Source organism: Saccopteryx leptura, chromosome 1 (genome assembly GCF_036850995.1).
Source record: "Saccopteryx leptura isolate mSacLep1 chromosome 1, mSacLep1_pri_phased_curated, whole genome shotgun sequence".
Taxonomy (NCBI): Eukaryota; Metazoa; Chordata; class Mammalia; order Chiroptera; family Emballonuridae; genus Saccopteryx; species Saccopteryx leptura.
Genome location: NC_089503.1, coordinates 301,044,167 through 301,071,325, shown reverse-complemented (window position 1 = coordinate 301,071,325; position 27,159 = coordinate 301,044,167). Strand labels below are relative to the sequence as shown.

At 44.2% G+C, this 27,159-nt stretch overlaps 1 protein-coding gene across 2 annotated transcripts in view; it reads left to right on the top strand.

Annotated features, from left to right (window-relative positions):
• Positions 1-7,211: 7,211 nt before the first annotated feature.
• Positions 7,212-27,159, top strand: part of ELK3 (ETS transcription factor ELK3) — a 70,545-nt gene continuing 50,597 nt past the window's right edge. Inside the window, exon 1 of one of the 2 annotated variants that reach the window (XM_066357280.1) lies at positions 7,212-7,646. The gene's annotated coding sequence lies outside the window, so the exon portion shown is untranslated. Of the gene's footprint in view, positions 7,647-20,930; positions 20,996-27,159 lie in introns of those variants that run through there. The other variant, XM_066357288.1, reaches the window with a different exon arrangement.

Below are 27,159 nucleotides of genomic sequence, written 5' to 3'. Positions count from 1 at the left end.
GGGGGGGGGGTGATAGGCACATAAATAACACTGAGCCATAAGGTTCACACATTATGCAGTGAAGGTGCAGGAGAAACGGGCCATGTATTTGATCTGGTGGCTCTTGGAAGACTTCTTGGAAGAGATGGGGTTTGAGCTGAGTCGAAAGAATGAATAAAATATTTACAAGGGTTTCATGAGAAGAGAGGTTGCCTGGGTAAAGCTTTGGAGAAATATCAATTCCTGGGTTCAACCTCAGACTCTCAGGGATAAGGCTCTGGCACGTGTGCTTGTGATATGTAACCAGGGCTGGCAACCGTCAGAAACAAAGGCTCACGTCTGTTCTGAGACCAGAGAAAGGCTTGAAAGGCTGTCTCAGGGACTGGGACAATGCAAGCCAGCTATTCTGCCCCTCATCAGAAGACCAAATAAGAGGAATTAAATAAAGCATGATGACTTGATTTCCTTTCAAGATAAAGTTCCTAGATGTGTTGTTTGTTAAAGACACCAAGGTTTTTACCCAATATGGCAAGAAAGGACCTATTCTGAAATAAGAGAGAAAATGCAATCTAAATCAAACTAAAAACACTGGGCAAAATCTCACTTGTCTCCAGTGACCTATGCCAGAGTTGACATACTTTTCCTGTAAAGAGACAAAAAGTATGTTCAGCTTTACAGACCATATAGTCTCTTCCTAACTATTAACTACACCCTTGTAGGGCAAAAGCAGCATTAGACAATGCATAAGTGACTGAGCGTGATTGTGTTCCTATAAAGCTTTATTTATAGACACAGATTTGAATTTCAAAGAATTTTTATGTTACAAAATATTATTTCTCCTTTGATTTGTTTTCAACCATTTAAAAATGGAAATTCTCATTGTTTACAATAATCAAGAGGTAAAAGCAACAGATGAATGGTTAAAAAAACTGTTCTATATACATACAATGGAATATTATACAGCCCTGAAAAGTAAGGAAATCTTGTCACAATACAACATGGATGACCCTTGAGGACATTATGTTAAGTGAAATAAGCCAAAAAGATAAATACTGTATGACTCCATTTATATGAAGTATCTAAAATAGTCCAATTCACAAAAACAAAAAAGTAGAGTAGTGTTTGCCAGGGCTAGGGTGAGGGGGATTGGGGAATTGTATTTGAGGGGTACAGAATTTCCGTTGCAAGATGAAAAAGTTGTATAAATCGGTTGCACAAAAATAATGTGAGTATACTTAATATGCAACTGCACTGCATAGTTAAAAAGGTTAAGGTGGTAAATTGTTATGCCGTTTTACCACAATTAATTTTCTTTTAAAAAAGGAAAAATCAATTCTTCTTCACTCGAAAGTTGTATAGAAACAGGAGGCCGGCCCTGTGGGCTGCAGCTTGTCAACCTTGTCTTATGAATGGCCAACCTGAGGGCAAAAAGGTTGGTAGAAATGAATGCTTCTCTAATGTGCCCACTGAAAGACCTCTAACAACACAAGAGGGAGAATGTAGGCTCCCATGGGGTCTGCCTGCGAGTCTATAAATTTCTTTTAAATACTCCTTCAAAAGTAGTTCATGGAAGTTTTTGAATTCTAGTCTATAACATATTGTTTTCATGTAAAATTGGCATTCACTGTAAAAACCAGTAAAAACTAATGCTCACTCAGGCTCACAGAGGGTGAGTGACTTAGTCAAGGTCACATAACTAGAACACATCAGTATGGAACTGGATCCCAAAATTCCTGATTCCAAATCTATACTTTCCACCAGAGTGGACTACCTTCCCATCCAGCTTTGGCTAACCATTCCCAACTCTTACCCATATACCCTCAATATTGAGACAGTTCTTGAAGTAATGATGGCAAATCACTTTTGAATTTCTACCAAAACTCATCAATTCATAAGTTTCATATATTACTTGCTCTGCTGTTCTAGAATAGTTAATTGATATGTTCTAAAACTCGTTTTTTCATCTGCCCTATCTAATCATGCTTCCTCATCCATCTACATTATTATTACTGTTGTTATTGTTATTATTATTTTACCTTCCATTGCATCCTATTCTGTTATACATCGTGGAATGTTAAATTATGAGGGACCTGAGATGTGCTGTTTTGTATACCCAGCATCCATTTCCTCTCGTGGGAGGTTGTATTATTTGCTCAGAACTTTCCCTTTCCTCCCAGTCCTTCCCCGGCCCATTGACTTTAGACTTGACCACATGGCCTGCTTTCCCCAACAGACTGTGAGTCAAAGTCAGTGTGTGCTAGTCCCAAGCAGAGGTTTTAAGAGGCATGATGTGTCTCCGCTCACTTCTTTTGAGTTCCTGCCTTCCTGGAGAACCACCTGTCCCAAGGCTGTTTCTTTAGCCTGGGTACCACAATGAGAAAATATATGAAGCAGACCTGAATCCAGCCAACCCAGACCCATCTGTTGTTGTAAGCCACTGAGTGTTGGGGTTTTTTGTTATATACTAGTATCTCAGCAAAAGCTCATACACTCCTTCTTTTGGAACCAGGGCTTTGATTTCCTTCTAGAGATTCAGCCCCCTTCCACTCTTCATCCATAGAGTTTAGTTGGGCTGACCATCCTCCATCCTGCCCCAAGTACTGTCTAACACATCACACTAACTACAGCTTCTGGGAGGTGAGAAAGAGAGAGAGAGAGAGAGAGAAAGACTGGAAGGGAGAGAGATGAGAAGCATCAATTCATAATTGTGGCACTTTAATTGCTCGTTAATTGCTTTCTCATATGTGCCTTGACTGGGGGACTCCAGATGAGCCAGTGACCCATTGCTTAAGCCAGCGATTTTGGGCTCAAGCCAACGACCTTGGGCATAAGCCAGCAACCATGGGATCATGTCTATTAGCCCACGCTCAATCCAGCAGCCCTGGGGTTTTGAACCTGGGTCCTCAGCATCTCACGCTGATGGTCTATCTACTGCTCCACTGCCTGGTCAAGTTCTGCTGTTCTTATCAAAGCTGAGAGAGCCTGACCAAGCGGTGGCACAGTGGATAGAGCGTTGGACTGGGATGCAGAGGACCCAGGTTCGAGACCCTGGGGTCGCCACTTGAGTGCAGGCTCATCTGGTTTGAGCAAAGCTCACCAGCTTGGACCCAAGGTCGTTGGCTCGAGCAAGGGGTTACTCGGTCTGCTGAAGGCCCGCAGTCAAGGCACATGTGGGAGGGCAATCAATGAACAACTAAGGTGTCACAACTAAAAACTGATGATTGATGCTTCTCATCTCTCTCTGTTCCTGTCTGTCTGTCCCTATCTATTTCTCTCTCTGACTCTCTGTCTCTGTAAAAAACAAACAAACAAAAAACAAAAAAACAAAAACAAAAAGCTGAGAGAGCCTTATTCTCTCCTGGCCAGAAGAAATGAATGACTCTAGGCCCTGTCACCCACTATAAAGGGCTCTTAAAGAAATCTTACTAATAACCCATACACTCCTAACTCCTGTCTGTTTTACAACAAAAGCATGGAAAGAGGACTGTGGATTATACAATACTGAATGCCATACTTCTTGGCTGCTTTTAGATAGTGGGAAGGAAAGTATGAAGAACAAATAGCAGTTGTCATGGACTGAATGTTTGTGTTTCCCCAAAATTCACATTGAAGCCCCAATCCTCAAAGTGATGGTATTAGGTGGTGGGGACTTTGGGAGGTAATTTGGTTTGCATGAGGTCATGAGGGTGGGCCTCCCATAATGAGATTAGTGCCCTTTTTAAGGGCTCTTCCTCTCTCCACCCACATGTGTGCACTGAGGAAACACCATGTGGGGATTTTTTTTTTTTTTTTTCTGAAGCTGGAAACGGGGAGAGACAGTCAGACAGACTCCCGCATGCGCCCGACCGGGATCCACCTGGCACGCCCACCAGGGGCCACGCTCTGCCCACCAGGGGGCGATGCTCTGCCCCTCCGGGGCGCGTCGCTCTGCCTGGACCAGAGCCACTCTAGCGCCTGGGGCAGAGGCCAAGGAGCCATCCCCAGCGCCCGGGCCATCTTTGCTCCAATGGAGCCTTGGCTGCGGGAGGGGAAGAGAGAGACAGAGAGGAAGGGGGGAGGGTGGAGAAGCAAATGGGCGCTTCTCCTATGTGCCCTGGCCGGGAATCGAACCCGGGTCCCCCGCATGCCAGGCCGACGCTCTACCGCTGAGCCAACCGGCCAGGGCTGTATTTTTTATTGTATAAAGATCCGTTGTGAAAAAATACAATAAAATGAATGAAAGCCGTTGTACTTATGTTTGGCTTTGTCACATACTTTTAAAAATAAAGCAACCTGGTGTTGAGATTTTTTTCCCTTCCCTGATAAAAATAAAGTAAGTTCACCTTGTCCCAGTCCACAGCCAACTGGATGATACAGGGACACAGGAGTGAGCTCTGCTGAGTGGCAGGAGAAGCCTACTAGGGATTAAAACGGCTCGAGCAAGGGGTAACTGGGTCTGCTGTAGCCCCATGGTCAAGGCACATATGAGAAAGCAATCAATGAACAACTAAGGTGTCACAAAGAAAAACTTATGATTGATGCTTCTCATTTCTCTCCGTTCCTGTCTGTCTGTCCCTATCTATCCCTCTCTCTGATTCTCTGTCTCTGTGAAAAAAAAAAAAAAGGAATCAAATTTGCTGGCACCTTGATCTTGGGCTTCCCACCGTCCAGAACTGTGAAAAACAAATATCTATTGTTTCAGTCACTCAGTCTATGGTATTTGTTACTGCAGCCCCGGCTATGACAGCAGTTTTCCCTTACAATGCAAAGGACAGAAGCTGTGGACACCTAAAAGTTATTCCCGTGCCTTTAGGAAGAGCAGAGTTGGCTCTGAATTACTCATTTATATGAAGTGCTGGTGTGGACAATTTAAAACACCAGAAAAACTTGAGTTCTTCATTTGGTCTGCGAAATGCTAAGGCCTGCCCGTAAGTGTTTCAGAAATGCTTTAGAAAAGGAGGCATTTTCTCAAAACAATTAAACAGCCTGATAAAAACATGTACATATACCCTTTTCTGTCTTACGTATTAGTATTTTACAAAGATTCGTTGTGAAAAAATACAGTAAAATGAATGAAAGCCGTTGTACTTATGTTTGGCTTTGTCACATACTTTTAAAAATAAAGCAACCTGGTGTTGAGATTTTTTCTCCTCCCTGATAAAAATAAAGTAAGTTCACCTTCTCCCAGTCCACAGCCAACTGGATGATACAGGGACACAGGAGTGAGCTCTGCTGAGTGGCAGGAGAAGCCTACTAGGGATTAAAACGGTAATCCCTAAAGTGGAAAATTAGTTGTGGAAAATTAGGGGTTGATCAACAGCCCTGTTCCCCATGCCTTCTCTGTAGACTCTAATCTCCTACCTTGCTTCATTCCCCACCCCTCAGGTTTTTCCACCCTTCTCAAAAGCCCGGTGGGGCCTGACCAGGCAGTGGCGCAGTGGATAGTGCCTCGGACTGGGATGCTGAGGACCCAGGGCGCAGTGGATAGTGCCTTGGACTGGGATGCCGAGGACCCAGGTTCAAGACCCTGAGGTTGCCAGCTTGAGCACAGGCTCATCTGGCTTGAGCAAAAAAGCTCACCAGCTTGGATCAAGGTCGCTGGCTTGAGCAAGGGGTTACTCCGTCTGCTGAAGGCCCATGGTCAAGGCACTATGAGAAAGCAATCAATGAACAACTACGGTGTCATAACGAGAAACTGATGATTGATGCTTCTCATGTCTCTCTCTCTGTACCTGTAAAAAAAAAAAAAAAAAAAAAAAAAAAAAAAAGTCCAGTGGGCCTTGTCACACCTCTCAGTAAACTAGCCACACCAAGTAGGAAGCAAATGTGTTCTTTACTGAAGTCAGGTGCTCTGATGGGGCATGGGGGTGGGGGGTGGGTTGTACCTAACTAGATACAAAATACAACCCTGGCTTTTAGAGGCCCACAGTTGTAAACAAATACTGTTTCTAAAAGATTACAAAGATAAATAAGTGGAGGAAGTCTTAGAATGCGGTCCTTTAAAAAGGACTTACGCCCTGCCCCCAGGGAATCTGACTTAATCGGTTTGGGTTGTTTATGGAGTTCAATAGCCTTCAAAACACTCCTCAGGTGGCTCTAAACTAAAGTTAGCTAGGGCTGAACAGGTCTCCAGAAAGACTTTTTTTTTTTATATGCCTTGACCACGGGCCTTCGGCAGACAGAGCAACCCCTTGCTCGAGCCAGGGACGTTGGGCTCAAGCTGGTGAGCTTTTTGCTCAAACCAAATGAGCCCTCGCTCAAGCTGGCGATTTCTCTGGGTCTTCTGCATCCCAGTCTGACCCACTGAATCAGGAACTCTGGCGGTTGAGGCCAGACTTTTAACGAGCCCCCACCCCACGTGATACGGGTGCACGCTCAAGTTTGAGAACCATTGGTTGGAGCTGCCAAGGAGTGGAGGCTTGGAAATGGAGGGCTCCGCAAGGTGAGCAGTTGAGGTTTAAGCACAGGGCTTGGGTTAGGGGCTCTTCCACGGGCACCGACCTCCTTCTTCTCAGCCCCAGGGTGGTGGGCGAACTGGCCTGTCAGAGCTGGGCCTGAGCCCTCTGGGCTGCGCTGTCCCTGAAGGATATTGCGGCGTGGAGTCCAGTTTTGAGACCACAGAGCCTCTCTCCAAGTCTCAGTCACTCGGCCCCGCATTTCCCTCCGGAGCCCCTTCGCGGGCAGGAAAGAACTGGCCTGTGGTAGGCCATAGTGAACGGCCAGAAAGGTCTCTTCCTGGAAAATCCTGGCTGCCAGTTTATGGCTTCTCATCCTTTCCCCCAGAGTGGGCCCCCTACTCTGAGGGCTGGCTTTTAAAAAAAATCTCTGACAGAAACCGTGCCTCCTTTTCTGCACATCCAACATCTCACGCCCTCACCCACGATAAAAACAGCCCTTTCCCCAGAGCAACCAAGCTCTGAACCCCACTCCCGATGCCCCCCTGCCCCCCAACTCTCATCCCAGCGGACAGAAACAGTAAGTTCAGCAGCCTCCCCACTTCGGGCCTCCCCACCTAGGCCAATCGGGCAGGGCTCGACCCCACTATAGTGCCCAGCGCGGTCCCCAGCGCAGGGACCGCCAGGGGAGAAGAGGGACCCCGGGTTCCGCTGCAACCGGGGGTCATCGCCCCAGTGTGTCTGTCGGGGGCGGCTTCCCTGGGTTTGTGGCGCGTTGCACCCCCGCCCCTCGTGGGGAGGGGCTGCGGCCGCTAGGAGACGCAAAGGGTCTGGTGGCTCCTCCCCTGGGGTGGCCGAGCAGGAAGCAGGGCGCGCGGCAGGCGGGGGCGCGCGGCGCGGTGCGGGCGAGCGCGCGGTGCCGAGGCGGCGGAGTATGCGCGGGCCTGGGCGGCCAGCCCCGGCGCACAGCCGCGGCCGGGGCGCGCGGCGCGGGGCGGAAAAGCCTGTTTACACAGACTGCACACCGCCTGGGGAATAATGCAGTAAAGGAAGTGAGCCGGCTCGGCCTGACTGCTCCAACTTCCTGCTCTCACACACACCAGAGGGGAAAAAAAAAAAAAAAAAAAAAAAAGAGGAGCGAGAGAAAGAAAAAAAAGGGGGGGAAATCAGGATCTCATTACAAGAGCAACAGACCGTCTGCAGACGCCTGTCAGCATGGAAAGTCGGGGGCTTTCGCCCGGTTCCTCCTAGAAATTCCCCCGAAGAAGGATCTTGAAAGCTCCCCATATCTGGGTAGGTAGCAGGACTTCTGCCTGTTGCTGGGACAGTTGCAAAGTTTCGTTGGGGGTGTTTTTTTCTTTCTTTCCTTTGGTTTGGTGGGGGTTGGGCGGTGGACGCCGCGGGGTGGGCTGCGGGCCGAGGTTGGGGGGTGGCCGCGGGGAGGGGGGCACAGCCAGGATGCTTCTGCGCGGGTGCCGCCGCCCACCCAAGGGGAGCTCTGCGCCCGTCAGCGCGCGGGGCCAGGGGCTGCGGCGACCCTGCTCTGGCGGCACCGGTCCTGGGGCTGCGTTGAGAGCCCAGAGGGAGGGGCGCGTTCGGGGAGTAGGGGACAGTGAGACTTGGGGTCCTTGGGAGGAACAGTGACTGAAGGAGGCTGCGTGCCTGGAGGCTGGACCACCGTTGACCTGCCAGTTGGGGCGCCCCTCGGGGTGGCACTGGGCACTGATGCTAGGATTCTGGAAGGGAGACGGGGCTGGAGAGGGCGGCCGAGGGCGTGCGGAGCGAAGATGAGGGGCTAGGGGCTGCGTCCACTCGCTCGGCAGGTGACCCCAGCCCGGGTCACCACCCCAGGCGCGCGCCCAGCAGACCTTTAAAAGCCGGCGGAGTCTTTACTGGACACTGTTCTGGAGGACAGGACAGTAGATGGTCGTGACGCCCCCAGCTCTTTAGGAAGGGGCTCTTCCGCTTCCAACAGTGTGTTGGCCTGTAATGCTACCGTAACTTTTGGGGGAGGGGGAAATTAAAATTTTGGAGAGTTGAAGAAAACTAAGAGGTCTCGGCTTTATGTTTTCTGAACTGAATCATCCTGAGGACAAGCTGCAGTGAGGCGGCGAGTGGGGGTGGGAGCAAGAAATGTTATTTCAGAAACTGCAAAAGGGGCTTTTTCAGAAAAAAAAAAATAAAATGAGTGTCGGGAGAGTTTCTGGCTTGTCTGGAAACTGCAAGACTAATTGCCATGCGCTTCCGCTTTGAAACTGGCAGCAGACAGCATCTTGAAAATGACTCACTAGAGGAGCTCACAAAGAAACTGTGGTTTGCTCCTTCTCAGGTTTATGTATTTGTGCCTTTTACAGTTTCCTTTGTAGTGTTGGAGGGGTCCCCCGCCCCTTCCCCACCGGCCCCCTCCCACTCTCCGGTTTTTGGAAGCCCCTGGCGGGTCTTTAACTCCCCCAGCATCCCAGCCGGGAGAGGGGGGGTTGGGGGGAGGCTGAGTTGTTTTTGGAGTTGGCTGGGGAGAGGGTTAAAGGGATTCTGCTGCTGCAGGGGGAAAAAGTTCCCTGAATTTTCCACTGGCTGCTGCAGGAAGAGAGAGCCCCTTTAGTCATTGCTAAGTAATGTCTGCACACACACCAACTAATCTCATTAGGAGTTTCCGCTGCTCGGCACAGGAGGGGTTTTGTGCAGCCGCCGTCAGCCCGGCGAGCCCTGCGCTGGAGAGGGAGACAAGTTACGGCTTTATTTACCTCGAGGTGCAGCCGCCAGCCGAACCTTTTCAGGGTAGCGTCTTTGAAAATTTTGAGTCAGTTTGGATTTCGGACTTGCAGGTTTTTCTTTCCCCCAGTTGTGCGTGTGAAGTTTCTATTGCCTAAGCAGCTCAACATACCCATCCTCTCGCGTCTGTGCTTCAGTCTTTATTGGGGGGTGGGGTAGGACTGGCGAAGGAGATGGGAAACCAAGCATGTTCCAGGCATCTATTAATGAGCTCAAATCGGTTTCTGAGCTTCATTGCCTTCTTGCCAAACAAAATACCCTCTGATCTCTCTCCCTTTCTCTCTCTCTGTGTGACACATTTATTTGGGAAAGGTCAGTTATGAGTTTCAATTTATGGGGTTTATAAAATACAAATTGTGTTAGGAGGGCACATGGGTCAGACAGTTAAGAAGACTGTCCATAAGTGTTTTTAGAGTTTCCAGTAATGATCCTGCCTGCAAAAACACTGATTGTCTTTCTATGCCAAATAGAGCAAGGGCCTTTTGGCCTTTCCCCCCTTTTTAAACCTTTATGTGATGGAAATGTATGGAGTTACTAAAAAGGGTAAGGGATTTGAAGGAACCCTGTTGGAACTTTAGGTCTCCTTTGTTGACAAGGACATGCTGCTGTCCTGAGGGTTTCTATGGTGTTGGCATTTCTTTTATGGTGCAAAGCATGTCCTAAAAACAGTCCAACCAGCCCTACCAGGTTGTGACTCAGTGGACAGGAGTACAGGATGTCCCTAAACTGTGTTTGGCACAGAGTAGATGCTCAATAAATCGTTTCATTGAAAGCTGTGAGTAGGATAACAGGACTTAAAAGTACAACAGAAAATAAGCTTTGCAAAGCTAACATCATTGTGCATGAGCATTTCTTCAGGATGGAGGTTGTAAATATTCTCTCTAGACTCCATTTCCTTCCAAATAAAAGGTAATTAGGAGTCTTCATTCCAATAAGTTATTATTTGAGTAGTTCTCACCTGGGAGTAATTTTGCCTCTGGGGGCATTTGAGATATCTGGAGACATTTTGACTGTCCTAACCAGAGGGGGTGCTCTTGGCCTCTAGAGGTCAGGGATGCTGCTACACATCCATCAGTGTACAGGACAGCCCCTTTATTGCGCCCAAATTGTGAGAAGCCCAGATTGGGCAACTCTTTCTTACATCAATGATGATCATGATAACTCTTTTACATGCATTCATACAATGAAGAGGACTTTTAAAACTCACCAGGTGTCCTTTTCTGACACATATTATAACAGTATGCATGGATTTTTTTTCTCCATTTCTCTTTTGGTCAGTAATATGCAATAGCGTGTCATGTAAGTGAAGGCATTGTGATGGTGTACCATTGTAAGCTGAAGTAGACCATCTCTGAACCTCACTCACTTGGTACTGAATGTTTTTTGGACCAGAATGACAATAGCCCAGATAGGGGAGAGCAGTGATTTTTTTTTCCAGTCCCATTTGCATTTTGAAGTTTCCTAAACATTTACTGAAGACCTCTGCTTCCTCTTATTTAAAAAATTGAATAACTGAAAACTGCTAGTATACAGTAAATGTAACTCTGAGATCATATACTGAAATTTATATTTGCAATAACTTTTTAGAACTTGGATCTTTTCCTGAAATTGGTTTTAAAGGACTTCCAGGCAGTGCATTTAAATTTAAAATACTCCTTTCTTAGCTGTCAAGATATTGAATTTTGTATGTTCTGTGCTACCCAGTTATGTTTATGTATCTATCTGACTCAAAATCCAGTATGGTTGCAACACATTCCCTATTGATGGATCCAAAACACGTTAAAAAAAAAAAAAAGAAACCCGAGGATATGACGTCCTGGAGTAGAGTCTTTTTTCACTGATGGTGAGTTACTGCTTACTAATGAATAACTTTGCTCCTTTGCAGTCCTAGGGATGATCCAGCCATCTCCATGTTTCCCAGACCTGGGGTTCCTCATTATGCTTTAAAAGAAGGCCGTTCTCTGTCCCTTCTGGCTGTGCCCCGGCTGCAGGCAGCTGGCTTCTGCCCCTTCTTAAATTTCTGCATCTACATGGACACAGGAGCAGCCCAGGTCATTTGAATGAAGGACCCTACTCATGTCAGATATTTCTGTTTCAGGCAAAAGTTTTTTTTTTTTTAATGTCCTAGTTATTCATAATTCCTCGCCCTCATAGATTGAATTGTAATGCATTTGAGATCACACTAGCAGAACAGTTTTCTAAAGGTTAGTTGGTTTTTTTCTGTTATAAAAATATGCAAATTACCTGAGGAAGACTTAGAAAAGCATACAAAAAAAAATAAACAGTTCTCATAATCCCACTGTTAATGTTTGGTATATGTTTTTCTGGTTTTTCAAAATGTATGTGTCTGTATACATACACATACACACATGTACGTCACACACATAACATTTTTAATTGGAATCACATTATGCATTGTTTTGTAACTTATTTTCACTTAACATATCACATAACATTTTAATAACTAGTGTGAAGACCAAAATGACCACACATAGAGTTTGTATTTATTGATGTAATAAATGTGTTGACTCACAGTGGACTGACATAGTTTCGACATGGACTTGTTCAGTACTTTTGTGGCTCCAAGTAATGTTCTAAGAATGCTGCTCTCTTGAAAGACTGAATTCATATGTGATGTGAAATTTGGGATTTTGATGAGTTTCTCTATGATTTAAGAATGAGTCATGATTTGCAGGAGAGTATGAAGATGTAGTAACAGGAAGTACAGGGTACGACACATCAAAATAGAATGTTCAGTGATGAAGAAAGAGAAACTAGGTTAAACCGAAAATACACCTTGAACTTACCTACTTATAGGAGGAGGAAGGTGCCTCTTGCCCACTTTAACAATTCTTTGTTGAGTACTGTTTCATTTTATATCAGTAGTTTTCAAACTTTGAAATCGGTGTGTTAAGTGGATTTTCAGCTCAAGATTGACATTGCCATGGTCATTTTGAATTGGGTTCATCTAGCTTTTGGTTTTCATAGTGGTGAGACCATGAAAACTTTGGTTTGGCACCTCTCATGCAGCCCTGTTAAATTAAATTGTCATCGTGTGTGTGTGTGTGTGTATGTGTGTGTGTGTGTGTGTGTGTGTAAAACCTTTGAACAACACCTAAAGTGTTTTAAAAATGGTAATTATTTAGTCTTTAAGTATTCTGTGCAGAAATATGACTCTCCATGATTCCTGTCCACACCAAAATAAAAATGGCCTTTCATCCATTACTGGAAACTTACATATATGCCAGCAGTTTAAAAATAAACTTTGAATTGGTCATTTCAGTAAATTGGAATTTGGTCTGAATTGCCACTAGGAATTAGCTCATTGACTACTTTATGTGTTTTAATTTCACTTTCTGAAAAGCAATTATTAAATTACTGTAAGAATTGAATGAGATTATTTACAGTGTAGCTGTGGGATTTATTTGTATGTTTTTAAAGAACTTAAGTTGCTCATGTGTTCTAATTCAAATTGGATGTAGATGAATTTATTCATACACATTCTAAAAAGTTCTAAAGCACATATTATAAGTATTTTTAAAGCTACCATATCTAAGAACTGTACCTAATTTTCTACGCATAAATACGGGAGTGTTGGGGTAGGTATAATGCACACTTATTTGGTACTTTCTCTTCAACTAGCGAGGTGTTAGAGAGCTTTTATTGCAAGCAAAAGAATAAGGAATCTGAGACCCTTGGCGTTTTTATTACATTGAAGTATAATTTACATACATGACATATTTCAAACATGAATGTATACACCTGTGTAATCCCTACCAGCTCCCTCCAAACAGAGAATATTAACATTATTCCAGAACATTCCTGGTTACTCTCTTCATTGTATTAATGGCAATCTCATGATTCTACCATGTTGGTTATTAAGCCCCAGAACACTTGATAAAATAGATAAAATAATGCAGTATTTTTATTTCATCTGTGTGGTTAAAGATAAATCATAAGACGATGTGGCTTTCTTCATATGATAAGACGAAAATCCCCATCTATATTATCTAGGTCACTTAAGCCAACCAAGGTAATAATATATATACGCTGCAGGCAAAAGGAGATTCCCTTAACACCAGTTATGTTGAGAAGATAGCACTGATTCTTCCTAGACCCCAGTTTCCCTGGTTGGATGGTAAAGTGAATGAGAGAGGTTTTCAAGGTAAAAGTCCTACGGTACTACTATTTTGGAGCAAAGAACTTGAATTCTAGGAGTTGTGAAAGTAATGTGAAGTTTGCTCTCATCCCCGAACAGCTTTTAGACACATACAGCACTTGAAACAAACTGCTGTCTTGTGGGGAAAAAGATTTCTCCATAAGTTTCCCCTTCAGTCCCATTTTGGCCCTTTATTGAATAAGGAACACCTGAGGGAGGGTCAGTATTAGCTGCTGTGCTTACCTTTCTTCCTTTTTATGGCAATTGTGACAAGAACCACGTATTTCTACTTACCCACAACTGCCTAATTCATGGGGACACCTGTGGGTTCTGAGTGGGCCCAGGTGAGGTTTTCATCACCAGGTTAAGTCCCTACTCCGTCCTTCCCATAGTCTCTCAAAATGATCTCTGTTGTGGAGAGGTCTCTGATTGTGTTTGACGGGTGCCGTGTTCCCTCTCGCCCCCTCCAGTTCCCTTCTCCACCCGTAAGCTAGAGCAGTCCTTTCAACACCGACCTGATCATGTCATTCCTCCACTTAAAACTTCCTAGTGGCTTCAGTGAGGATGAAGACCCAGATCCTTAATATGAGCTGCAAGCTGTGATGGGGCCTGCCCCAGCTCGTGCCTTGTGTGCAGTGTGCCCTCCGGCCCCGGGGCCTTTCCCAGTGCTGTTCTCTCCTGGGAAGTTCTTTCCTTGCCCCCCACACCTATCGATTCTTCTCACTCTGCTTTGCCTAGCCCGTTTGCCGTCATCCTTCAGGTCTCAGCTCTACAGCCTCTTCCTGGAGGAAGCCTTTGTGCTGGTCCTCTTGGCTGGATCTCCCATGGTCATTGTCCCTGGGGTTCGGAGCCCTTGCCACAGGCTGCATTTGTATTTGTCCTCATGATCCAATTTCTCCCTGTCCCTTCACTGTCCAGACCCTTGAATCCGTTACATTTGGATAGCGAGGGATACCTGCACATGTATGTGTCATGTGTGTTTCACATCTGTCACACACATTAGTCTGCAAGCTCCCTCTGGGCCTGCATCTGTTTTTCTCATCCTTGTATTTATCCCAGCACTTTGTACAAAACCTGGCACTCACTGAGTTAAAAACAATCTGAAGGGGGAAAAACTTGCCTGTATAGCCGATTCCTCTTCCCTACTTTGCCATTGGACTTGACAAAGCACTTTGTTGACATGCATAAATCCAATTCTTCCCTAGACAGTAAATTACTTGGATTAATAACAGGCAAAGCTTTTGGTTAAACCATAAAGACAGCCAAGAAGATCCAGTACAGGAAGTATATTGTTTCTAGAGTTTTTGTCCAGCCTTGCAAGAAAAGTAGATGTACAGCAGTAAGGTTAGTTGGTTAAATATTCGAGAGGACCATGTTAGCCCTATTGTTGGTATTAATGTTACACAAAGAATGGCTGGTTAACAGTTAAGTAATTCAGAGGATTGTATAGCTTGAAAGAATCTCAATGTAAAGTTCTTTCCATAGTAAAATTAATCATTCTATAGCAACCATCATTAGACCGTAATCAAGACTTCAATAGATCAAGTTTTTATAGTTCCCTTGGGCTGAATCGCATAATATAGGTGGGGCAAAAGTAGGTTCGTTATGGAAAATAATACAATAATTAATAAAGAGTACAAGAGTAAACTTTCACGTACTCAACTGTAAACCTACTTTTGCCCACCCTGTATTCATAATTAAAAGTTCCTTAAAAAAGTTATTTTTTATTTATACTAACACCTGTGTGTAGCTTTTGTCTTTTTGTCTGTAACTTTTTGTATTTAATGAATGACGTTTCTGATTGAGTTTGAAAATAATAAAAAAACTCTGCTTGTGTAATTTCAAAAAGATGAATGACTAAACACTTCACTTGTTTTTGGAAAAGGAGAACTAGATCTGTGCACTTCAGCTGGGCTTTGCCAAGGAGCAGTTTGTTGATAGTCAAAGCTTGATTAACCCGGATGTTTGATTACGGAGATTTTTCTCCCTGCACCTAATTGTCAGAAGAGAGAGGTGAAAACAACAACAGCAGAACAAGCCCCAGAATTTGTTCCAGCCTGTGCTGCTGGGTAACTGCAGGGGTTCTCCCACACTGTCCGCACCCTTCCTTCTCACCATCCTCAAAATGATGTCACCGGGCCCAGAAAGATCGGGATGCTCTGTTAAGCAAGAGTGGATGTTAGAACAGTTTCCAAACGCTTAACAGTTAAGGAGAACACTTCTTTGGTTAGGACTCAGAGAACTGGATATGTACCTTCACTATTTCTTTAGTGGAATATGGAAGGTATGTGATTACTACCTAAAATATCATATAAGCCCTTGTTGTTGGAGTTCAATTGCAAATAAGAGTAGCATTGGCAGGTGGTGAGTGCGAGAGAGAGAGAGAGAGAGAGAGAGAGAGAGAGAGAATGTGTGTGTGTGTGTGTCTGGGTGTGCCTCCATAGATGTAGGCTGGAAGAGGGATGTCTGAGTGTAAGAGAGTGGGACAGTGTGGCCGCAGTTTTTATTCCTTCTCTAGGCAGAACCCCTCTTCTCTTGTAGGATTGAGCCCTAGCTCTATGCAGAGGATGGGAGCTATAAGGGGTGTTTGCTGACCTACATCCCAAAGAATCATCATTTCACTGTGAGAACTCAGGATAGAACTTGGATGTGTGTATATAATTTTCAGGAGAAGAAAAAGCTGAGATTCTTGATAACATCAGCAAGCCCTGCGAAGAACATACAAGAAGGGACCAAACCATGTAGCATTATTCGGAAGGCCATCTGGAGATGCGGCACTGCAGCCTTCTTGCATAGCCTTGCAATTTGAAGTCCTCTGGAATCTAGAGTTCATGAGTGATGGTAGGGAAGTGATTTCTGCTAATGTTCCCACCTGTTTTCCAAGCACCAGACAGTGATCATTTAGACAGAGGGTGTTTGATGGTAGAGTATTGCTTTTTGTTTGTTTTTCTGCTTTTTTTTTTAAAAAGCATTTTAGAAAGAATTCTTCAAGTGACATTCTGAGTTACGGTTAAATCTGATGAAACCCCAGGCAGAGACATGTCATCACATCTGTGCTTAGCATGCAGCAGAGGGCAGAAATGCCTTTATCTTTGACAGTCAAGGCAGAAAACGGAAGTGATGCTCAGTCAGCCACTCGATGTTCCTTGATTTTGCTTAATTCACTTGTTCAGGTATTTTAGCACTAGTTCTCCACTCCGTATTTATGATACGTGGATAAGTTGAGTAATTTGAAGAGTTAGAAATTTCTTAAAGTGAGTTACTTTCATTGCAAAAGCATATGCTGACCTGACCAGGCAGTGATGCAGTGGATAGAGTGTTGGACTGGGACGTGGAGGACCCAGGTTTGAAGCCCTGAGGTCCCCGGCTTGAGCCATGGGCTCATCTGGCTTGAGCTAGGGCTCCCCATCTTGAGCGTGGGGTCGCTGGTCATCATAGACATGACCCCATGGTCACTGGCTTGAGCAAGGGGTCACTCGCTCTGCTACAGCACCCTCCCCCCCATCAAGGATCAGCTGAGGAAGCAATCAATGAACAACTAAGGAGATTAAGGAGCTGCAATGAAGAATTGATGCTTCTCATCTCTCCCTTCCTGCCTGTCTGTCTCTATCTGTCCCTCTCTCTGTCTCTGTCTCTGTCACACACACACATGTGTTGTTAGAAAGTGTCTTGAATCACACAAAATGACCCAAATGTCCTGAGATTGTCAAAAGCTCGGAGAACCCGCTTCTCACATGTGAGCCTTGCCCTGCTTTGATCAGAGCAGACCTGAGCCACGAGAACGGCACCCTCCTCCAGGTTTTGCCACAGTCGGTGCTTTTTTTTTAACAACCTAAATATTAAGACCTACTAATTTGTTTTTAGCAAAGTAGAAACTTCAAGACCTTGAAAGTTCATACTATAGAAAGGGCAGTTTTTCTTTGACAAGGGGGGAAAGATCATTTATAGCAGGACCAGGCTGTTATTTTGTCCTGTTAATAGAATCATGTTGTATAAGTACTGGAAGAGTAAGTTGAAGAAGAAGTTGAATGTGACATTTCAAAAAGGACCAAGCCAGGTTAGTGGGTTGCAAATTCCTAGATGGGAATTAAGGGCCATGAGGACACAGTGCTGTGAGTCCAATGTTCGATGCTAATACCAATAGCCATTCTGCACATGATGCAAATGAATGAACCATCGATGACAGTTTATTTTCTTCACTTATTCAATGCATGGGAGGGGGGTTATAAAAATGTAAGTTTTAGTCATTGAGTGAAGATTATTTCATTTTGAAATTATGTACTGTCTCTTTGCAATAGTTAACAAGAGCACCAAGATATTTTTAATGTGTTCCATTTAGTAGAGCTGGCTTGTGAGTCAGGCTCAATTTTAAATAGACATTTAGTGAAAAAAAAATGAGATTTTGCTTGGCTTTTTACCTTAATGCAATGGTTCTCAAAGTGTGCGCCCTAGAAGACTTTATATCAGGGGTCCCAAAACTTTTTACACAGGGGGCCAGTTCACTGTCCCTCAGACCGTTGGAGGGCTGGACTATAAAAAAAACTATGAACAAATCCCTATGCACACTGCACATATCTTATTTTAAAGTAAAAAAAACAAAACGGGAACAAATACAATATTTAAAATAAAGAACAAGTAAATTTAAATCAACAAACTGACCAGTATTTCAATGGGAACTATGCTCCTCTCACTGACCACCAATGAAAGAGGTGTCCCTTCCGGAAGTGCGGAGGGGGCTGGATAAATGGCCTCAGGGGGCCGCATGCAGCCCGCGGGCCATAGTTTGGGGACCCCTGCTTTATATATTTTCCAGGTGCACCCTATGGTATTCCAGAAAAATATGTGCCTGTTGGGGACCAAAAAACCAACAGGGTTTTTGGAGTTTAGATTTTTGGGGGACAGAAGTGTGGGGAATTGGCTGGAAGCTGACAGTCTGCCCAACCCCCCACCTCACTTGCTTGATTAGGTTGCAAAAGGCTGTTAAGCTGTGGTGCTGGATTGTTTACACTACCCCCCATGTTCCCCAGAAAGACTGGAGGCAAGTTTCTTCTATCCTTTGTTTGGTGTCAAGTTAAGATGCTATGTATGGTGGGGGTTTTCTGCACTCAACACAAGAGTAAAAAGAGAGGAATTCTTCAATGTATTGAGGAGGAAATGAGAGTTTGCCTTTCAAATATATGCCCAAACATTGAAGAAATCGCTAGGACACATCAGGCTCCTGTTTCTCATAAACACAAGAATGAAAAACTTAACACATTTGTGCCAGGATCTGCCGATTTACTAAATCTTACTAAGAATGTATCTATCTATATATAAAAAGATAACTTTTTTGTCGTTTTTTAATTTTTTAACCCTTTTCTATGAATTCTAAAAAGCATAACTCAAAAAATAAAATATTTTTAATGTCAGAATAAATTTAATTTTGTCATATTTATTTTGTTTAATTACCATAAAAGCACACTTGGAATATTTTTTTCTTTAATATTTGACTGAATTATTATAACATATTTCTCAGAAATTGGTATATAGTGTGCCTACAATTATTTGTAGGATTTTAAATGCACCCCAACTTCAAAAAGTTTGAGAACCACTGCCTTTATATTTTTGCTTCATTTTAAAAGGGACTGTATTAGAAGTTGTTTAAATTTAGAAGAAACTCTGAATTTGGCACCAAAATCATATGTATCTAGACTTGATATCCATGTACAAAGACGTAGGAGAAACGTATGCATCTGGAGAGAGTAAAGCTATAAAAGGGATAGTTACTACCTTCAGGGCTCTGGATGCAGCTGAAATCACCCACAGATGTCTGCCACATGAGCAGGTGATGATATTTTGAAGCCTGCAGAGTCACTGTTTTTTATAGATCCCTTCCAAAGTGAATATATTATCATACCAGATTTACATATAACTGTTTATGCCTAGAATTTGCATGACCCAAACCACAGAGTTTTGCTGAGAAGAGCACCAACGATGAGCAGTGAAGCTCACATGACCACAGAATCTAGAAGCCTGGAAGAGTCGTGGTTCTTGTAGGTAACCACCCCCTCTAAGGTAGTAGCTCTTTGTGTTTCTGGAAAATCTCAGGAAGAGGTCCCAAGTACCAGAGAGTCATAACTAGTTTTGCAAGAATAGTACACAGAGTAGAACCAGAGATGAGCTGATGTCAGTATTATCCAGCTGAGTCTCAATAACTGCCCAAGCCTGGCACATTATGGCACATGTTAAATTTCAGTAAAAGAAAAATGTTTAAATACTGTTAGCCACTTATAAATTAGCAGTCCAAATATGCTATATTATTAAATTTTAAAACATCATATTTGTTTAAGCAATGTCAAGATCAGCTATCTGGTGTCATTTTTCTCTGTACTGTTTTAAAAAGACATCTAAAATGGTTTCAGAGTAGTTACTCCAGAAAAGAGGGGAAGATAACTTTCCTGGGAATGCTGATATTGGGGACAGTTTTCTTTGGTGACATAACCATCCAGAAATGATGGAAGAAATGGTACTTTATCATTTTCAGTTGAGTAGAGAAGACAGGAGAGTTCCCAGTGTCTCTGGGAGCCTGTGGCTTCTCGCCCTCTGCAGGCGCCTGCCAGGGCTAGAGGCGAGAAGGACAGGGTCAAGGGTTCCTATTGCTCCATCCCGTTCCCAAGATTAGTAGCCTGATGTGTCACGCATGCGAGAGAAGCAGGCACTGGTGATGGGAGATGTTCTGATACTGGCAGTAAATGAAGTGGAGACCAGCCGAACGGGCCTGTGGGAGGCCTTGGGGCCCTGGGTGGCTGGTACCACAGGAGAGCAGAAACTGCTCACTCTGGGGGGACTGGTTTTGGGGGGGGGCTGGAGATAAGGGCAACGAGAGAGGAAAGGCTCTGTCCCTTTCTCTGGAGGAACTGGGGAGGTGGAATTGCTGTGCAGATGTTGGAGGCGGGCCAGTCCAGGTGCAGCGGGGCCGGGAGAGGGGAGGGTGCACAGATGGCTACCTTTCTGTCAGGAAATGCCCGGCGCTGCGGCAGGACTGGGGTGCAGGCAGTGCTCTGCACGTTTCCCGGTCCAGAGGGCCCCTTGGGGATCTTTCCGAGAGGAAGAGATGGTGTTCCAGCCCACACCTGACCCACCCGGGACCCGTTCCTTCCTGGACTGGTGTCACACTTGCGCACATGTGTGGGAGCGGCAGGCAGCCTGGTGACGGCTGCGGTCTGTGCTGTGCGGGTGGCGGTGGAGGAACTGAGGACGGAGAGTGCGTGATGGAGCTGAACACACCACGGAGGCGGTGGATGGGGGAAGGGCAGTGTCCCGACTTCTCACAAGTAGAGCTAAAACCTGAGTTCTCTTTTCTTTTCTTACACATATTTTATCTTGCTTCCCCCCCTCCCCTCTCTTCTGTTTCCACTGGGTGGTGCTGCAGGAATTCCTACCTTTGCCTTGGATCTCCCCTTCCCAGAAAGACTCCTCTAAAAGCATAATAGGAGGAAGTCCTGATTTAGAAAGATTTTACAGTTTCAACACAATGGGAGAGCTTGGAGGATGCTCTGGCAGGAAATGGTTCAGTTTCTGGATGTGGAAAAACCACCATCACTTTTGTATCATGCAGAAGTGTTCTTACTACCCGGGCGTGCGCACTGTTGGCTTTCCCCCACATGTTACTCAGCACAGAACAGCTTTCCCGTTTGTCTGAAAGATGGTAATTTTCGTTCTGGTGGAAGTGGTATGTAGGATGTCCGTTGTTTTTCAATTTCTGTACGATTATCTTAAACAAGTGCCTGGGCAAATGAACATTTTCTGATGTTAAGACCATGGAGATTTTAGACGTGTCTCTATTAAGGTTTTACTGAAGCTGAAGGGATTTCCCCCTTATTTTAGAGATTGTTTACACAATGTATTGATTGAAAGGAAAACTTGGGATTTTCCTTTCAAAATGCTTCTAATTGGAAGAAGTCTTATTTGTTAATACTTATGTATGGAGGGGGTGGGGTTGGCCAGATCCCTGTTGTACAGATGAAGAAGCTGACATGGAAATTGACATCCCTGCCTGAGGTTACCTACCTAACTCTGTGAGGTCGTGGAATGGATGAGGATTTATGTGTTCTGACCTCTTTTCCTTGTGCATAGGACCAAATTTTATTAATAGTAAAAAAGATTTAGGTAAAAGATTTTCCATTCGAAGGCTTATGCAAGATAAGAGTCAAGCGGAGTGTGTGTGGGGGGAAACACCCACTGAAAATTAGGGTGCTCATTAAATTGAAGGTCAGGCCCTGCTCAGGCCCTGGCGGGGTAGCTCCATTGGTTAAAGCATCGTCCAGATAAGCCAGGGTTTGGGGTTAGATTCCCAGTCAGGGCACATACAAGAGTCAACCCATGAATGCGTAACTAAGTGGCACAGCAAGCTGATGTTTCTCTCTCCCCTCTCTCCTCTCGCTCTTTCCCTCCCCCCTCTCTTTCCTTCCCTCCTCTCCCTTCCTCTCAGTTTCCCTCCCTCTCTCCTTCTCTCTCCCTCTCCTTCCCTCTCCTTCCCTCTCTCCTCTTCCTCACCTTCTAAAATCAATAAATTTAAATTGAAACTCAAATTTCAGGACAGGCAGCAAGATTTTAAGTAAGTTTTACTGAATGCAAAACAGCATTTTTTCATGTGTGTGTTGTGATCCTCCATGAAATACCAAATAATGCTTTCTTAGAACCTGAAACAGGGCTTTCCCAGAGGTGTTTGTTTTTAAAGGAAACATTTTGAGCCCCCCTGTGTGTTGGAGGGCACTGTCCTGTAAGTGTTGGTGCGGTTCCCAGCTTGTCGATGTTCACACGTGAAGTCTTTGCCATAATTCATTTCATCGTCATATGAAATGTGCACAGGCCTCAGGCCCCTCTCTGGGACCAGAGACGATCACTTCTGACTTCCATCTTTTTGTTCCACTGTCCTGTGTACACACGCTGAGTGAGGGGGTGGGTGTTGCTGGAGGGGATGTCTTTCCTGCTGGGGAGGAGCTGAGTTGCAGAAGGTACGGCTTCTCACATCCTGTCTTTATAATCAAGAGCCCACCTTCATTATTTTTAGTGTTGGATGAACCTGGAACATAGCTAAACCAATAGACATATTTTTTTTTAAAGGTGAGAGGAGGGAAGATAGGCAGACTCCCATATGTGCCCCAACTGGGATCCACCCTGCAACCCCATCTGGGGCTGATGCTCAAATCACCTGAGCTATCCTGAGTGCCTAACGCTGCAGCCAACGCTCAGACCAACTGAGCTATCCTCAGCGCCCAGGGCTGATGCTCAAACCAGTCAAGCCACTGGCTATGGAGGAGAAGAGGGAGAGAAAGGGGAGTGAGGGAGGGAAAAGAAGCAGGTGATCACTTCTCTCGTGTGTCCTGATGGGGAATCGAAACTGGGACTCGAAACTGGGATGTCCATATGCCAGACCAATTCTCTATCCACTGACTCAACTGGCCAGGGCCTAGAAAAACCTTTTGGAAAGGGAAATCGGTTTTAAAAATATGATGGTGGGAAGGGTTCACAGTTTCTTAAAACAGAACCAACTGGGACAACTAGAGTTACCATGAGGTGAAGCCAGAAATAATAAGGAAATTTCTTGATTTGATTCCTAGCGGGAATGTTGTAATGCCCTCTGAGTTAAAATGTGACTTTCCTCTTAGCAGCAGTGAGGTGTGCATATGAAAAATGAGGCGTCGGCTAGAGGGCATGTGTGTGGTGATTATGAATCTGGGCTTTGGGAGTTTGATGCCCCTGTGGTAGGAGTCTCTGCCCAGTTACACCTGTGGCCATGAACGTCTTATTTCACCTTTTTAAGTCATGACTTCCTCATGGAGTATTAAATTTAGACAGTGCATATAAGGCACTCAGCACAACCTGCTACATACTAAATGCGCATCAAATGTTAGCAATTAAAATGAGGAACTCTTATTTAAAGTAGTAATGGATTCTTTTCTTTTTTTTTTTTTTTTTTTTTTTTGGTATGAGCCCTGTACTTGAGAATTCCTCAGAATCTCCGTATTGCTGGTAGGGACAATGTAGCTAGCATTTCCTTTAGTGCAGGGCTCTTTGTTTAAGATTTATAAATTACTTGAGGGTTTTATAAATCCTGCTGAAATTATGTATATTTTGTATGAATATATCTTTTTTTCTTTCCCCTACAGAATTTTAGATTCTCAAAAGGGTTCATGGACCAAACACAGGAAGAAGAGACTGCCCTGGGGATGATTGTGTGTGTGCGTACACGTGTGTACGTGTCTCTTCTCTGTGTGTTACATGCTTTAGGTTGTCTGTATGAGGTTGCTGCTGTTTGGTTTTGATTCATGGAACAACCAATTTCATATAGTTCAACCTCGCATTTGGTTATGCTGTTAAACATCATTTGAAACAGTATCATTATGAGAGAGATTATAATAAGATATGACTATAGCTTATTTCATAAGTTACCAAAGCCTCAGAAGTTAAAACTCATCAGATAGCCTTGGACCAGTTGTAATCTTATTTATCAGAAATAAACTTCTGCAGTGTGTGCAGTATTATGAAATAATCATGAATTTCCACTAGGGACTTATTGGTAGGCTTACCACATCTAATCATTTTTCTAGTTCCATTTTCTTTTGATTCAAATGACTACTGTTAGGAGAATTTGCTTAGTATTTTTTTTTTTTAGAATTAAAATACGATTAAAAAAATGTTTAGAATTGCTTAGTCATGAATTCATAGGGCTGATTACTCTGGGGAGGAAAAAATCTCAGTGAGATTTCCTGGGCAGTAAGGTGTTCTTTCAGAAAACAGGTTTTGGCCGTCATGTTGAGGGTTAAAAAACAGAGGTAACACACAGGCAAAATGAAACCGGAGCTGCAATCACAAAGTGGGACAGATGTAGGAGGCCAGGTTTCCTGTGGCCCATTTTCCAGTTTCCTGCCCGCAACCTGCAGAAAAGAAAGCTGAATGTAACCAAGTACGAGAACTGCAGGACGATGTGCCTCGGGCCAGAATTAAGATACACGCAACCGAGGTGGACAACAAAGGCAATTGCAGAGAAAGTGAACGTTTGGTGTTCAGTCCAACAATGTCTGGGAAGGAACAATCCATTGTTTAAAGAAAAAGGTGGCCCTGGCCGGGTAGCTTCGTTGGTTAGAGCATTGTCCCGATATACTAAGTTTGGGTTTGATCCCCAGTCAGAGCACGTACAAGAATCGGCCAATGAATGCATAAATAAGTGGAACAAGAAATTGATATTTTCCTCTTTCTCTCTCTCTCAAAATCAGTAAATTAAAAAATACATATAGATATATAAATATAAAGAAAGTAAAAAGCATTGTCAGCAGGGCCTGTGTGTCTGTGTGAGACTCTGGGGGGATCTAGGGGCTGACCCAGGTTGTAGGAACCTCTGATTTTTACAGCCCTACTCATCTTTCAAGACAGGGTCTGCTTTTTAATACAGTTGGTTACCTGGAAAGATTTTTCCCTGCAGTGCCCAGGACTTCTAAATCTGTTTCCTGGGCATGTTGATATATGAGGGAGGTGGATGTGGTTAACTGACTGGCTATAATGAACTACAGCCTCCCTTTGGGAAGGCTGGGTGACCAGTTGGCTGCTTTGATCTACCAGGCTTGTGTTTCTTTAACTGCCCAATAAAATTGTGTCTGATGCTTTCAGAAAAGGCATTAAATGGAGATGTGTATGTTGAAGACTGTAGATTGTGCACACTGTGTTTTTGCATGGCTCCCCAGTGTGGAGAGATGCAGGGCTCAGGCGGGCAGAAGGCACTGGAGAAGTGGACAAGTCCATTGTTGGGGGGGGGATAATTATTTTGTGTCTGGGCTCTTTGACACATTATAGAAGAGTCTCTGAGTCAGACATTACAACCCCCACTCCAGTGCTAAAGAAATTAAGGTCCAAGGCAACTGAGATTCAGAGCACACCTCCTTGAACGCCTGTTGTTTGCCAGGTGCTGTGTTGGAATTGCTGGTTGACGCTAATGAAATGGTGGCCAGCAGTAAATAGCTCCATTTGTAGATGCTGTGTGGAGGGCTTCCTGGAAGGCATAAGCGAAGGCAACGCGTAAGCCTTGTCAGAGACTTATGATGGACAGGGCACTGTGCTGAGCTTTCCCCACACACCGTCCGTTTCTCGGATGGGCTTGCCTCTCAAGGTACAGAGAAATAGGTGTATGCTTCTGGGACCACCCGTTATTGGTTTACCCTGTGAATTGATCCCCTCTTCAATTTCAAGCCCAGGAAGAACAAACTTTGTATCAAGAAGGTTAGGGAGCTTTGGGACATTGACAAACTAGGGATCAAAGGTGCCGTCTCATCTCCATGTGGAGTAAGATATGGCTGGGTTGTGCGCTAGTGAGGCGGGGTGGGTGGGAAGTGGCATGAATATACGGATGTGGGAGGAAGTGGAATGGTTCTAACACACTTTGCCAGCCTGAGTTAATGTAGCCATCCATTTACTTTTCCAAAGGAAATCCCCCCTAGAAAAGGCACTGACAAACCAGTTGCGTTGTTTCTAACTTGCCCAGAGATAACAGAGTTTCAGAAGGAAAAAGAGGTGGATCATCTGCACAGTAAATGGCTGTGTTGTTATTACAGGGGCTCTCGGTGATTTCCCCTGAAAAATCTTTCTCTTTCCTCAGGTGGAAGAGTTATTTGAAAACCTGTATTTGCAAAACATTGTAAACGTGAAGGGTAAATAAGTAGGCTGAGCAATGGCTTCATTCCCTCTCTTTTTCTGTTCATTTTAGTCTTTTAAAACATGGGGGTATGTTAATGAGAAGCTTTGAGGGACATGGACTTGACCTGACAGATTAGTGTTTTTTTTTTTTTACACACAGTCATTGACAGTAATTGAAATGTCTTTTGAAAATACATTGAATAATTTTAGTTCCATCTACAAAAATAATAAAGATTTCAAGTATGGACTGCATAGTTACCAAATGTTACTTAATGCCTTAAAATTAATCTTTGCTAAATTACTGCAGACCTCAGGTAATACAAATCATTGTTTTTCAGTTCCTTGACTTAGGTACAGGGTTTGTTTTATGTAATGAAATGGTTTCTGCCTTTTCTCTTGGACATTGATAATATAAAGGCACAGAAACACTTAGTAGATGCTGTTCTGGACAGAGGAGTGGACTGAGGAGTTGAATTTAAGAGTATTTTCGATATGAAGTGTCCAGGTTCACCCTCATTTCTCTAACCATGCAAGTTTAACAAGAAACAAATTAGGTACTTCCTGAGCACTACTTGATTTATTTCTTACACAGGAGTTTTTCTTCTTTATTTGGCCTCATTTCTGACTCATTTTTTAAAAAAATCTGCTAAGTTCTTGAGTTCCTACAATATATAAGCTTTAGAAAATTAAAGGTAGTAATGCTACCCCCTCAACTCCCACCTCAGTGTAACTTTAAAAACGAAATCATGAACACGCAAAGTAAAGTGTTAGGTTGCCATCAGTAGAAGAACATAATAGTTGGGTATTTTGATTTCTAAGAATGGAAGCAAAAAAACCTCACACTTGGCCTGAAGATTCTGGTGCGGCCAGTCTCACATTAAGACGTTTGCGCCACCTTGTGGCAGACCGAAAGAACGCCCGCCTCCAAGAAGAGAGCAGGTTCTGGGACCGAGAAGGATGCGTGAGAAGGGGCCCCCACAGGGTCAGGTCCAGGTTTTCTGGGGCTTGAAGGTTAAACAATTGGAGGGACCCTTTTTGTACAGAAAACTCCCAAAATTAGAAATGAAAAATCACTAGGGCTCTTAGACTTGTGCAAAGTGATGGTCCCTGAGGTGTTAGCTTCACTGTGCATCAGCCTCAGCGTGTAGGTTCCAGGTGACAAGGTGATGCTGGTGGTCCTGGGGTAGAACTAAGCCTCCTGTCATC